The sequence below is a fragment of the Cynara cardunculus genome, assembly GCF_001531365.2.
Source record: "Cynara cardunculus var. scolymus isolate 2C chromosome LG 7, CcrdV1, whole genome shotgun sequence".
Taxonomy (NCBI): Eukaryota; Viridiplantae; Streptophyta; class Magnoliopsida; order Asterales; family Asteraceae; genus Cynara; species Cynara cardunculus.
This window is the reverse complement of record NC_037534.1, coordinates 9430297-9446091: the sequence shown is the minus strand read 5'-3', so window position 1 is coordinate 9446091 and position 15795 is coordinate 9430297. Positions and strand designations below refer to the sequence as shown.

The 15795-nt window shown below is 35.9% G+C and overlaps 1 non-coding gene across 1 annotated transcript; it reads right to left on the bottom strand.

Annotated features, from left to right (window-relative positions):
• Positions 1 to 15534: 15534 nt before the first annotated feature.
• On the bottom strand, positions 15535 to 15641 carry LOC112516058. The gene has a single exon (XR_003069577.1). It is a non-coding gene; the product is annotated as a small nucleolar RNA R71 (small nucleolar RNA).
• Positions 15642 to 15795: the final 154 nt, after the last annotated feature.

The following is a 15795-nucleotide window of genomic DNA, read 5'->3' as shown; positions in this document are numbered from 1 at the left end:
TGACGTGGATTTTTTAAAATCTAAAATTAGTCTTTTTTTAGTCTAAAATTAGTCTTTCCGGGTTACCCGGGTACTTAAATGTTTACAACTTTATATCTTAGGTACCAAAATGAAAGTTTTGAAAGTACGTTACCCAAAATAGGAATCAAGTTAAAGTACGTTACTTTTTCATGCAATTTGCTCTATCAATAGGTACCAAAATGAAAGTTTTGAAAGTACGTTACCCAAAATAGGAATCAAGTTAAAGTACGTTACTTTTTCATGTAATTTGCCCTTTTTCTAATGGTCTCTATTTAAAAAAAAAACAGTAAACGAAATATGTTTGAGCAAAATGTAGAATGAAGATCTCGGTTTTTTCTGTTTTGAAGAATCTATTGAAGATGCTCTTAGATAAAACCCTCAAGATATCATCTAAGAAAACATGAGCTCGAATCTTTTTATAAATCAACGGATCAAATTGATTTCAATATCTTATTAATCATTAATTCATTTATAACAATTATATTATCAAATTAGTTAATGTATTCTAATTGGGTCTGGTTAGTAATCCCTGAATTATGATCAACTTCTCACTCTTATTTTTCCTACAAGTTCTAAGTTGTTCTCTTTTTTCAGGTGCAGGTCTAACCGGAGATGAGATCAACCTTCAAATAATCAATCCGTATGTGTTTGAGGAAATGCCTCAAAAGGATTTAGTATTTCTTGTAAAAAAAATTCTTGCTTATTTTTCCTCAACTCACTGTTATAGTCATTAACATGGCTTAAAAGTCATAAAAATCTATGTTAGATTAATATTAATAACGATTATCTCCAATTGTATCTAGAATGATATTGGGTTGCTGGAAGTATTAGGTTCCGCATTGTATTCAACCATAGGTATCCAAAGTTAATGTTAAATGTTTGATAGTAGACTTAAAATGACATTCAAACCAGTTTGGCTCTGTGTTAGACTTATTTTTCCGTCAATCAGTTGAATCCAATCAATTTTACCAAAAAAAAAAAACAATTACATTTTTTTATTAGATAATGCAGAACCAAAACCTATTGATTGTAAGTACTATAGATAAGGACTTGAATCTCGCATAATATGTCTTCTTACAATTTCACTCATCAATAACATAAACTTTCATGATATAGTTTTTTTTACAAGAATCTCATATAGGTAGTGCGTCCCATCTGAGTTCATTATTGTGTAGCGATTCCTCAGTCCATCGCTCTCGAGGTAACATCAGTTATTTCCTTCTTGCATCATCGATCGACTTAAGATCTTTTGTTTTTATTTATTTTCTTTCCTTTTCAATAGCAAACGCTCAATGTACTTATTGCAAACACAATTGTATTGAAATTTTTGTCTATAGTTATTTGTTATTTAATTTTTCTTTCTCTATAGTAGTTTGCTATTTAGTTTTTCAGAACGACATAATTGGTAGAGTCTTTTATTGCCTGAGAACGGCGGTAGATCATGGTCTCATCCTAAACAGGTATTCTTGAAATAGAAAAGAAGATGATATTTGCATTTTGTGTATGTGTAAAACTTGAAATAACACGCGTATTGTTGCATTTGGCAGTAAATTCAACATGCAAAAGGGCTTGCTGGTGTCTGAAGTGAAATATGATGTCGATGAAATGATGAAAAACTACAAAGCTTAGCAAGTATTTGCAAGTAAGCCACCCTTTGATGACCCTTCTAATGGTCCTTAACTAAGTGGCATATGTCTTTTTTCATTGTGAGCTTGAGTTCAATAATTTTTTTTCATAGTTGGCTTTTAGTGTTACTGTGAGGTTGATCCATTGTTGATAGCCTAGAAGCTGCATTTTTGAACTACAAAATCTGCAGCTAAACATTTTTTGATGAATTTTAAGAGGTATGATCATTCACCTGTGCTGCATCGCACGAGTACACCACTAGTGTGTGTGTGTGTATATATATATTAAATATCTTAAATTTTAATTTTTGATTTTAAAATTATTTCAAAAGAATCAATTGAAAATGATTCAAGTGCATCTCCAATAGATTGTTTAAAATACAGAAAATATAGATTTATTTTCTACTTTTTTTGCTCTAACAAATATTTATATTGTTTTCTAAACTAGAGAAAACCTACACGTTGTTTGTTTCTTTAATTTTGTCTCTTAATGACCACTTATCACTTATTCGATCAGAACTTTTTTAATTCAAATTTGTTATTTATTTTTTATTTCTTCAGACTCTCTTATTCGTTAAAATCATTTGGAAAAAAAGTGGTAACTTAAACACTTATTTCCCTCTTGTTCGCTCAATAAGACACGCCTCCACACTCTCTACTTGATCTCGCCTCTGGATCCAGTCCTCCAAATCGATGTCAACGTGTTTTATCTCCAAATTGATCTTAGCCCAAATCAATCCACACACTCTCGATCTCCAAGGTTAGGGTTGTAAAACGAACCGAACGAACACGAATAGAGGCTTGTTCATGTTCGTTCGTTTAACTTAACTGAACAAACAAACGAACATGAACGGTAAATGAACGAAAAATTTAGTGTTCGTGTTCGTTCGTTTAGAAATCATGTGTGTTCGTGTTCGTGTTCGTTTATGTTCGTTCGTTAACATGGTAAATGAACGTAAAAGAACGAACGGGCTAAACGAACATAAACGAACATGCCTAAACGAACACCACTACGTGTCATTCAATTAGCTATTACACACCAATTATCCATAGTTTAAACATACACAAAACAATCACCATTCATCAACTATCATCATTTGAACAAAAAAAAAAAAAAAAAATCACCGTCATCATTTGCAAAGGTGAAAAGGTAAAAATTTCAAAAAAACAAAAAAACAAAATGATGATAAAATTTAAATCTAAATAAATTCTAAAAAGTGAAAACTTAAATAAATACTATTTGAATTCAAACTAAATAAATAAAAGATTATCTATTAAATTTAATATATAAACAAACGAATATAAACGAACGTAAATGAACGAACGAGACTCTTGTTCATGTTCGTTCGTTTAAATAAACGAACAAACGAACGTTCGGTTCGCTGAACGTTCGGTTCGTTTACAGCCCTATCCAAGGTATGTCGATCTCCCTCCTGATTTCTGTTTTAATCTTGGTTTGAGCCTGTCATTGGTCTCCATGGTTCATCTTGTGGTTTACTTGATTCATGTTTTGATTTATGGGTTTATGTTTATAATAAGATTTATATATTTCAGATTCAGGGTTTCTTTGATTAGTGGAATTATATGCACTTTTAATTCATAGTTTACTCAATGATTCATGGATTTTGATTCAAGAAAGCTTTTTTTAGGTTGGTTTGGAAAATTTTGTGCATATTATTGTTTTTAGCATATTATGGGAACATTTTGAATATTTTGGTTCAAACAAGAAGATTTGGATACATTTGGAAACTTTAAAGTTTGGTTGTATTCATGCTCTAACCATTATGATGGAACCATTATTGCACGAGTGAAATTGATCTACGTGGTGGTTTCATTTTAGGCTTTAAGATTAAGAGGAATCATTTGTCAAGAGGGTTTATTAATTTAATTTATAAAAACAAATAATAAAAATTCAGGCGCTTGTTAGTTTATAAAAAATAAATTATAAAGATTCAGACGTTTGTCAGTTTATAAAAGCAAACAGTATTATTGATTTAGATTTCAGACTTAAACACCTACTCTTATCAATCAGAAATGAAATAAAATTTCAGATTTAAGTATCTTTTAAAAAAAGGAAAATTGCACCAAAATGGAACCAACTTTCATCTAATTCCTATTTTGGGGAACCAACTTTCAAAATCGTCATTTTGGGGAACCAACTTGCACTTGATTCCTATTTTGGGGAACCAACTTTCAAAATCGTCATTTTGGGGAACCAACTTGCACTTGATTCCTATTTTGGGGAACCACCTTTCAAAATCGTGATTTTGGGGAACCAACTTGCACCTGATTCTTATTTTGGGGAACCAACTTGCAAAATAATTATAGAAAAATAACCAAAATTCATTTTTTCCCAAAAATTAATGCAATAAAATATATTTTTCATTTCAAATCTCGTTTTTTTAATTCATATATCAAATTGAACATTTAAAAAAAAAATCTAAATTACCACAATAAAAATTATTTTTTACTAATGCAAAAAAATATCAATTTAATAGAAAAAAAATTAATTGATGCAATTGGTCAGATATAAAAATCTTGAATGTGATATTTAATATTTATTTTTTATTGCATCAATTAATTTTTTTCTATTAAATTGATTTTTTTTGCATTAGTAAAAAACAATGTTTATTGTGGTAAGTTGGATTTTTTTTAAAATGTTCAATTTGATATCTGAATTAAAAAAACGAGATTTAAAATGAAAAATAGATTTTATTGCATTAATTTTTGGAAAAAAAAACGAATTTTTGTTATTTTTCTATAATTATTTTGCAAGTTGGTTCCCTAAAATAGGAATCAGGTGCAAGTTGGTTCCCCAAAATGACGATTTTGAAAGTTGGTTTCCCAAAATAGGAATCAGGTACAAGTTGGTTCCACAAAATAGGAATCAGGTGCAAGTTGGTTCCACAAAATAACGATTTTGAAAGTTGGTTCCCCAAAATAGGAATCAGGTACAAGTTGGTTCCACAAAATAGGAATCAGGTGCAAGTTGGTTCCACAAAATGACGATTTTGAAAGTTGGTTCCCCAAGATAGTAGTTAGATGAAAGTTGATTCCATTTTGGTGCAATTTTCCCTTTAAAAAACATTGTTTACCTTAAAGTTTATAGAATTCTATAGAATTTGATGTGATGAAAGAGAAATGGTTTTTTTATCCAGTAGAAAACTTTGAAATATATATTTAGAGCAAATTTTTTTTATTATATATATAATATTAATTAAAATATTTAAAATTAAGAAATATGTTCCTCCTCTATCCCAAATCAAACGTCTACGGGGCCGTTTACCAAACACTTAACCGGTAAGCGCTTACCGGTAATATTCAACATTATCATTTACTTACCTGGTAAGATTTTAGTTCACGAAAACGACATTGTATGCAACAATTTACCTGGTAAGCGCTTATCATGTTAAGAGTCAATCGTMCTCACTTACCGGGTAACACTCTTTTCCTTGTCTTGCTCTTACCGGGTATAGATTCTTGGTCCTTATCGGATTAATCTGGTAAGGTAATGTGAGTCGGTAAGCTCTTACCCAAATAAGAGTTTGGTAAACGGCCCCTACGATTTTATTTACTTTATCTTATGTTTATTTTCAAAAGTAAGTTCCCACTTTTTCAAGATTTTGTGGACACTTTATTTAAAGCAAAATTGATTGAAATAACCATTTAGACCGCATGGTTTCATCCTTTAGTCATTTTTCTTCCAAAATAATGAATGAAAATAACCATGGATTCGCAATTTATTGAGGGGTCAAAGTGTAAGAAAAAATGAAGTTTCTAAACCAGGTCCGTAATTACAAGGACCAAATATATAAAATTTGGAAAAACACATCATTTACGAACCTATAACTAATTTACATATTTAATCCCTGTAATTACGAACCTGATTCAAACACTTTCTTGTACAATTTGACATCTCCACAAATTACACACCTACCAATCATGAAACTATAATTATTTTCGTTATTTAAGAAAAACGATTAAAAAATAATCATCAACATGAAAAATTGATAAGTGATATTTTATGCATTTTAATGTCGGAATTACCTAACAATTATTGGATGTTAAAAATGGCTAATTTATGTTGAGTTGATATTTAATTATATGAGGTCATTTAAGAAGAAAAAAAAAGACAATTTGATCATTTGTTTTGGGTCTCATCTTATGGGAGCAGGCCTAAAAGATAAAGAATATGGAAGAAGAAACTGCAGCCAAACATCAGTTGTCCAAATAACAACTGCAGCCAAACAGCAGCCCGTGAAGAAGCTGTCCAGCAGCAAAAGGCCGAGGCATCAGCCACGTTCACGCACAAGAGGCTTCACGGATAACTTCTGTTTTTGGGTTCACTTTTGGACGCTTCAAAGACACGAAATCAAGGCCGGTGAAGATGATTCTGGACAACAAAACAGCAGGCCCAAAACAGAAGCCCGGTACTGGAAAAAAAAAAGTAGTTGCAGTCCAAGAAAGAGAAGAAGTTGCAGCCACGTTGGGGGAAGACGGGGAAATAAAGACGGGTACGTGGGAGGTTTTTCGAGTAGAACCGATCAGCAGAGAAGGCAGAAATCTAAGGAGGATCGTGGTAGAAACTCTCGATCAAGAAGGAACATGGACAGAACCAGCAGGGGTGGTCGATTAAAAAGAAAACCAACAGAGAATTCGATCGAGTAGAGAGGAGCAGAAACAGAGGAAACGGGAGTTGTTGATCGATTGAAAAAGAAACAAAAATCAAACGGAAGAGAAATCTGTCGGTTGTGAGGAGAGGCAGCAAAAACTGGAATTCGAGGGGAAGCAGTTTCTATCGAACAAATTGTGAAGTTGAAAAAAATTGATTGAGAGGTAGATTGGGAGGGAGAAGAAAAGATGTCGATCAAGACAGCGGTGGAGATCGACGGGACAAGATCGATAGAAGCAGAAACTGTCGATAGAAAGGAACAAGAACCTAAAATTGGGAAGAAATAGTAAGCATATTTCCAGAGTTTGGGAAGAGATTTGAAGATGAATTCCAGGTTTTTCATCGATTCCTATATTTAAATCCTTTTGTAAGCTTTTAGTCTAGCAATGAGTAGCTAATCTTTTAGTTCTAGCAATTGGGTAGCTAATTGACTATGAATGTGACTGTGTTGAGACTGGATTTGGTTTATGATCAATTGATTTCATTTATGCAATCCTTGTGCTATTTTGTTTTCTCATATTCAAGTTTGATTTTGTAAGTTGGATCCCTTGCTTAGTCTAATTTGGATTTGAAACTGCTAGAATGATTTGTGAATCCATAATTGTTTGTAAAATTCTTTCGGTAGCAAACAATACATGGTTGGCAAGTGTGTTCATTGTATGTATTGTAGAATAGCATAACCTAACTCACATAATCGACGCCCGATTATTGGTTGGTTTAGGTATTTATGAACTTAATGCAATTGACAATTGAATTCTAAGTCCATGACTGGATTAATGTAGTTGATTAGAGGCTAGTTATGGGGGCATATCGTATTAGTCATGTTTTTATATCAAATAGAACGTCAATGCATATTGGTGTTTAAGCCGGTTTGAGATCATTTGAGAAAATGGTTTGGTCGGGTCGATGATACATAATTCACATGATTAATCAATTGGTGCTCATTGCTAGATTATTTTGTATATCGTCTAGACGTCTTTATTTAATTTGCATTTTTTGAACTTGTTTATAAATCATCCAACCCCCCCCGTTTATAATGTTTTTATTTTTAATGAAATTGCACGTGGTTACGTCTTGGACTTGAGTTAACACCAAGTCCCTGAGGAGACGACCCTACTTATCACTATCACAATTCGTTGTGTTTAGGGGTAATAGGCTTATTTTTATAACTTTTATTATTTGCCGGACTTGACATGCGTCAAAGTTTTGACGCCGCTACCGGGGACTTGGCAAGTTTAACTGTTTATGCTGAAATCGTTTCATGCAGGTTCACCATTGCCAATTGATCCGAAAATTGAGAAAACCTCATAGAAGCTAAGAAAGCAAGCTAAGCTTCGAAAGAAGCAAGGTGCGTCCACTTCTTCACTGGTCATCAAGACTGAAGAAGAGGAAGAAGAGGAAATGGCGAATCCCGAATGCACTTTGAGGGAATGGGCAGCACCCAACGTCGCTAAACAACCTCTTTGCATCACCTATCTGGCGGAAGAGGTAAGTGCTGAACTCAAAACCGGTTTAATACACTTACTACCTCATTTTCATGGTTTAGCTAACGAAGACCCGTACAAACATATGACCGAGTTTTACATGGTATGCTTGGGGATGAAGCTTCAAGGTACAACCATCGAGAATCTAAAGCTGAAGGCATTCCCATTCTTCCTAGTTGACGCAACTAGGGAGCTGTTTTTCTACTTACCGTCGGGATCCATCACCACTTGGGCGCAAATGGCGAGAGCATTCCTCGACAAGTACTTTCCCACATTCAAAGTCGTTGGCTTAGAAGAGATATATGTGGGATCAAGCAGAAAGAGATATAGTCATTATACGAGTATTTCTGATGAATTACTAATTCAATATTTTTATGAAGGTTTGCTACCGATGGAGAGGAAGATGATGGATTCCGCGAGCGGATGAGCTATAGTGAACAAGACGCCAACTCAAGTGAGGACCTTGATAGACACCATGGCGGAAAACTCCAAGAAATTTGGAGTACGAAGTGATGTTGGCCGAGGAGCTAGTGATGTACATGTTAAATCTTTAGAAACTAAAATAACTGGTTTGATTAACCTTGTGAAATAGCTTGCCATGGGTAATGTGCCTCAAGTCAAGGCATGTGGATTTTGCTCATTAGTGGCACACCCCACTGATGCATGCCCAACTTTACATGAAGAAGAAGAACAAGTGAGCGCTATTGGGGGTGGTAACTTTCAGAACTCAAACAATCGAGCTTCGACCCTTTCTCGAGCACATACAACCCCGGTTGGAGGCAACATCCGAATTTGAGCTATTCCCCGTGACAAGGACAAGGAAAAGGTCAACAATTTTAGCAAAAAGGTTCATTCCAGTAGCCTCAGCAGTTTCAACCTCAACAATTCCAAGCACCGCTAGGATTTCAGCAACAACATCAACCGAAGGCACCATTTCAGCCAGGTGCCCAACATCAACATCAAGTCTCACCACAAGCTCCTAATCGCTCATGTCTGTCATTAGAGGATGTAGTTAAGTCTATGGCTGCTAACATGGTGAAATTTCAACAGGAAACTCAAGCAAGTATTCAGGTCCTTCAGGCCATTGTTGGCCAATTAACAAACAAAGGTAAATTGCCATCTCAAACATATACGAATTCGAAGGCAAATGTGAGTGCCGTTTCTTTGATATACGGAAAAAATCTTCAAGAGGTTGGAAAGAAGCATAAAGAAAAGGTTCACGAGAAAGAAGAAGAGTTAGAGGTCAAGACACCCACTTCGGGTGCAAAGGATGTCAAAGAAGAAGAGGCAAAGAAGAAGAAACCTGAAGTGATAGTTCAAGCACCGTCATTCTCGAGCCGGTTTGAGAAGACAAAGCGGGAGAGCGAAAAGAAGGAGATCCTTGACACATTCCGGAAAGTTTAGGTAAACATCCCTTTATTAGATACAATTAAGTAAGTGCCTAGATACGCTAAGTTTTTGAAAGAGCTTTGTACAAATAAAAGGAAACTAAAGGGTAATGAAAAGATAAGCATTAGTCGAAATGTGTCCGCTGTTTTGCAAAAGCGGTTACCACCAAAGTGTAAAGACCTGGGCATGTTTACCATACCATGTAAGGTAGGCAATGTCTTAATAAATCAAGCCATGTTGGACTTGGGGGCATCAATTAATGTTATGCCATAAGCCATTTACTCATCTTTGGATGTAGGGCCCCTAAAGCCAACCGGTGTGGTAATCAAGATAGTAGATAGGTCTATTGTCTACCCTAAAGGGGTATTAGAAGACGTGCTAGTTTAAGTGAATGAGTTGGTCTTTCCGACATATTTTTATGTTATAGATATGGAGGAGAAAAATGCCTCCAAGGCCGATATGCTTTTGCTAGGTAGACCATTTTTGAAAACCTCTAAGACTAAGATAGACATCCATAGTGGTAGTTTGACCATGGAATTCAATGGCGAGATGATTAAAATTTAATATATATGATGCCATGTGATATCCGAGTGATGTTTCATCTTTATGCTTTGTTGATATTATCGAGTCCTTATCTGACACTATGTTTGATCTATCTAATGAGGATGTGTTAGAAGTGATTTTAGACAGGGATTTAATGAATGGAAGTTTGAAGAAGCTTGCCCAAGAGTACAAGCTTGATGATGATTTTGCAGAATTGGTGTCTTGGATGGAGAAAAGGCGAGCACCAAAGCCAAGGTATGAAGTTTCTAAAATAGATTTGCCTATATCTCACACTAGACTTTTACCTTCTTTTGAACAGGCACCCGAGCTAGAGTTGAAGACGCAACTGGATCATCTGAAGTACTCCTATTAGGGAGATAAAGAGACCCTTCCAATGATCATATCCGCCATACTATCACCGAAGGAGGAAAGAGAGCTTGTGGATGTTTTGAAGAAGCACAAGGGGGCGATTGGATGGACCATCACCTACATCAAGGGCCTTAGTCCCTCACTTCGCCAGCACAAGATTCTCTTAGAGAAAGAGTATAAGCCATTCCGAGAGGCACAAAGGAGGTTGAACCCACCGATGATGAAAGTTTTCAAGAAGGAAATACTCAACCTTTTGGACGCCAACATGATCTACCCAATTTCTGGCAGCAAGTGGGTAGGGCTGTAAACGAACCGAACATTCAGCGAACCGTTCGTGAACCGTTCGACGGGAAGTTCGTTTATTTAATAAATGAACGAACATGAACAATTTTTTTGTTCGTTTAGTTAAACGAATGAACATGAACAAGAGCCTCGTTTGTTCATTTATGTTCGTGAACGTTCGTTCATTTACTGTTCGTTTACGTTCATTTATATTCGTTCGTTTATGTTCGTTTATATATTAAATTTAATATATAATCTTTTATTTATTTACTTTGAATTCAAATAATATTTATTTATGTTCGTTTAACCCGTTCGTTTATGTTCGTTTAGCTCGTTCGTTTATGTTCATTCGTTTACGTTCGTTTAGCATGTTAACGAACGAACATAAACGAACACGAACACACCTGATTTCTAAACGAATGAACACGAACACAAATATTTTCGTTCGTTTACCGTTCGTGTTCGTTCGTTTGTTCGGTTAAGTTAAACGAACGAACATGAACAAGCCTTCGTTCGTGTTCGTTCGGTTCGTTTACAGCCCTACAAGTGGGTAAGCCTGGTCTAGGCAGTCCCTAAGAAAACTACTATGTTTTACTTTGTTTGACTATTGATTGTTTCACTTGTTTTCAAAAAGTGTTAAACATCTATTATATGAAAAGTGTTAAACATCTATCATAGTTTTCGAAATGGCAACGGTTAAGATATTGAGCTTAAGAGAAGAGGTGTTTACATCAGAAAATTACTTGACATATGAGTCTGAATTACCATCATGAATTTGTAGAATCCCCATTAGACTGTTTTTGGAGATAGGGGTGCGATCAAATGTTAAAATTGGATGAGTGACATGATTTTATTGTGTTTCTATTGTTGTTTTTATGTAGAATGTCTTCAGTTCTTTATGGGTTTGTTGTTATACACTTAATTTGATGCATACCCGTATAAGTTGATGTCTATTTTACTATGCATTGCTCGATCCTTTGAATAGCACTATACAAAAGTTTTGCACCATTGTTTATCATGATTTTGTGTACAAGACAATCAAGCATGTTGCATTGATTATTTATGTATAATCTCTTGTAGTGTTTCCTTATGGCTTAGATACATTAGGGCTGATGGGGTGGATTTCATGGACGTGTTAGCACACGCCTTGCTATTGGGATATATGTGATGCCTGAACCACTAGCACTTGGTCGAAACTCTACAACTGAAGACAATTCCATGCATGAGGTTCATTTCTTAAAGTCTCTTTCTCATATTCTTGTTCTTAACTATTTATGTTTCAAGCCTTATCTAAAAAMYTATAAATARTTAAAACTATGTTGTTATCAATAATTGGCATCTTGATAACCATATATCTGCATATATTTCATTTGTGAATAATGAATACCGATTATTCATGTTGTTTTAAAGTTTAAAATATCCTCATATATACTTGTGATTGATTTTTTTTTCATAAGGGGCATTTTTTTTGACTTTTCGCCGTGAGCATCCAAAATCTCAGGGCCGGCCCTGAAAACTAGCATTATTGTGGTAGAGAATGCCGAAGGTGAGTTAGTGCCCACCTGTGTTCAAAACGGGTGGAGGGTATGTATTGATTATCGTAAGCTTAATTCATCAACTAGAAAAGACCACTTTCCACTTCCATTCATAGACCAAATATTAGAAAGGTTAGCCGGTCGTACTCACTATTGTTTTTTGGATGGTTATTCAGGTTTTCATCAGATGTCGGTGGTGAGAGAGGTCCAAGAGAAGACCACGTTTACCTGCCCCTTCGGTACATTCGCCTACCGAATGATGACTTTCGGTCTTTGCAATGCACCGACGACATTCCAACGATATATGGTGAGTATATTTTCAGAATACGTGGAGAACATTATTGAGGTTTTTATGGACGATTTCACAGTTTATGGTGATAACTTGACCAAAATTTTAAAGAGGTGCATTGAAACTAATTTGGTTTTAAACTATGAAAAATGTCACTTCATGGTCAACCAAGGTATAGTACTTGGTCATGTTATCTCGGAAAGGGGTATAGAGGTTGACAAGGCAAAGATCGATGTCATAAAATCCTTGCCTTACCCCTCGAGTGTTAGAGAGGCCCGTTCTTTTCTTGGTCATGCAGGTTTCTACCGGCGTTTCATTAAAGACTTCTCAAACATCACTCGACCCCTTTGTGATCTTCCACAAAAAGAGGTAGACTTTGTCTTCAATGAGGTATGTAAGAGTTCATTTCATTTGTTGAAAGATATGTTTACTTTTGTTCCTATCATTCGACCTCCAAATTGGCAATTGCCATTTGAGATTATGTGTGATGCTAGCAATCATGTCGTCGGAGCGGTATTGGGACAAAAAGATGGTTAGAGCTCTTATGTTATCTAGTATGCATCACGATCACTTGATAATGCACAATGCAACTACTCGACCACCGATAAAGAGTTGCTAGCAGTTGTTTTTGCTTTAGAAAAGTTTAGATCTTATCTGCTTGGCACTAAAGTGATTTGTCTTCTCAGATCATGCCGCATTGAACTACTTGCTCAAGAAGAAAGACGCAAAGCCACGGTTGATAAGGTGGATTATCTTACTCCAAGAGTTTTGATTTGGAGATTAGAGATAAGAGCGAAGCTGAAAATTTTGTTGCCGACCACCTTAGCCGGCTAGTATTGGATGGAGAGCTAAGCCCACTCACTGATGAGTTTCCAGATGAGCACCTTTTCTCCGTTTCGGGCGAAACCCCATGGTATGCGGACATCATTAATTATTTGGTTTCAAAGAGTTTCCTAGGTGAGTTATCTAGACCCGATAAAGAAAATATTAGGAGAGAGGCTCGTTTCTACGTGTGGGACGAGCCATACCTTTGAAAACATTGTCCGGACCAAGTTATCCGACGATGTGTGCCCCAAGGGATTTTCAGTTTGTTTTACAGTTTTGTCACTCCCATGCTTGTGGGGGCCATTTCGGCCATAAGCGGACATACCAGAAGGTAGTTGAGTGTGAGTTGTATTGGCCGACCCTTATGCTCGCTTTTGTAAGAGTTGCATGAGATGCCAAATGATGGTAGTTCTCGGAATCAAATGCTCTAATTTCCTATGCTAGTATGTGAGATTTTTGATGTTTGGGGCATGGATTTCATGGAACCCTTTCCCGCATCTTGTGACAATCTTTACATTCTTTTGGCCGTTGACTATGTCTCAAAATGGGTAAGGCAAAGGCCACTCGAACTGATGATTCTCGTGTAATTGCAGATTTTGTCAAATCTCACATATTTTCCAGGTTCGGGACGCCCAAGGCCATCATCAGTGATCGAGGCACCCATTTTCTCAATAAGGTCATCGGCGCGCTTTTCAAGAAGTATGGGGTTATCCACCGCATCTCCACCGCCTACCATCCACAGTCAAACGGACAAGCGGAGGTGTCAAATTCAAGAGGTGGATGAGATACAAAACGACGCCTACAAAAATGCTCACATCTATAAGGCGAAGACTAAGGCGTTCCACGATACTCGCATTTCACGTAAGTCTTTCACTAAAGGTCAGAAAGTTCTCCTCTATCATTCTAGATTAAAGTTATTTGTCCGTAAGTTAAGGTCTAGATGGATAGGAGATTTTGTTGTTTAACTTTTTTTTAGCATGGTGTAGTAAAAATACAAAGTCTATCTACAAGACAGATTTTCAAAGTTAACGGTCATAGGCTAAAGCCGTTCCATGAAGGCTTCAATGGAGGGGATTTAGAGAGGGTAGCTTTGGACACGCCAAGCTACAAGACAGCTTGGGAGGGAGCAGAAAAGTTGTCGTTCAAGACAGCGGTGGAGATCGACGGGACAAGATCGATAGAAGTAGAAATTGTCGATAGAAAGGAATGAGAACCAGAAATTGGGAAGAAGTAGTAAGCATATATCTAGAGTTTGGAAAGCGATTTTGAAGACGAATTCCAGGTTTTTCATCAATTCCTATATTTAAATCCTCCTGTAAGCTTTTAGTCTAGCAATGAGTAGCTAATATTTTAGTTCTAACAATTGGGTAGCTAATTGAGTATGAATGTGACTGTGTTGAGACTGGATTTGGTTTATGATCTATTGATTCCATTTATGCAATCCTTGTGCTCTTTTGTTTTCTCCTATTCAAGTTGGATCCCTTGCTTAGTCTAATTTGGATTTGAAACTGCCAGAGTGATTTGAGAATCCGTAATTGTTTGAAATTTCTCTCGGTAGCAAACAATACACGGTTGGCAAGTGTGTTAATTGTATGTATTGTAGGATGACATAACCTAACTCACATAATCAGCATCCGATTATTGGTTGGTTTCGATATTTGTATGAATGATAACTCTTATTTTTAAGAGTTATTTCCTATTTATTTCCTTCCTTTTTGTTATTATTAAATACCCAATTTTCTTGTTTTTATTCTTTATTCCAAAAAGTTTTAAAAAGATGATGAAACACAAAGGAAGAGGTATTATTCCCAAAACTTGTATTTTTCTGACAGCACTGCCCACTATGGCACCACTGTGGGAAGTCTACCAGCCTTGTTCCAGTTTATTGGGAAACGTGCAGCTTAAAGATTCCTCCAGATATTTTCTACAGCCGTTTATGAGCTGTCTTCCTTCTTCTATTTTATTTTCTTTTGTATTTTCTTAACCTTGTACTAATTACCCTTGGGTAATGATTGAGTATCCTTGCCCCCATTCCTCTCCCCTATATAAAGAGGCTTGGGAGAACCATTTTGAGGGTGCCAAACACCATTTTGAGGTGTACCCAACACCATTTTGAAGACATAACTCTCTAAGTGTGTCTCTTCTCTTTTAGTAATTAATATTATGCTTTTTAAATGATTTTGATGACACCATTTTGAGGTGTGCCCAACACCATTTTGAACCAAGACCGGTAATGTTCCAAATGATTTCCGCAATGAGTCAGTTTGGGGGATTATCGTCGAAGATCCGCACTCTCATTTAAAATCTTTTATCGAAATGATGGATCATTTTATAAATCCCGGAGTCACACAAGAAGCCTTACGCTTAACGCTTTTCCTTTTTACATTGAAGGATAGAGCTAGAGCATGGCTAAATTCTCAACCACCAAACTCGATCCTAACTTGGAATGATTTGGCGGAAAAATTTCTGAAAAAAATACTTTCCTCCGACGAGGAATGTAAAAATTAGAAATGAAATTATGACGTTTCGACAAGAAGAAGATGAAGCGGTTTCGGATGYATGGGAGAGATTTAAGGACCTTCTACGGAAATGTCCTCATCACGGAATCCCTCATTGCATTCAATTGGAGATATTTTATAATGGCCTCTCCAGTTCCGCTAAAATTATTCTTGACGGAACGGCCAGTGGAGCGTTCACAGCTAAGACTTACAACGAAGGACATGACATTCTGGAATGAATTTCAAATAATAATACGGAATTG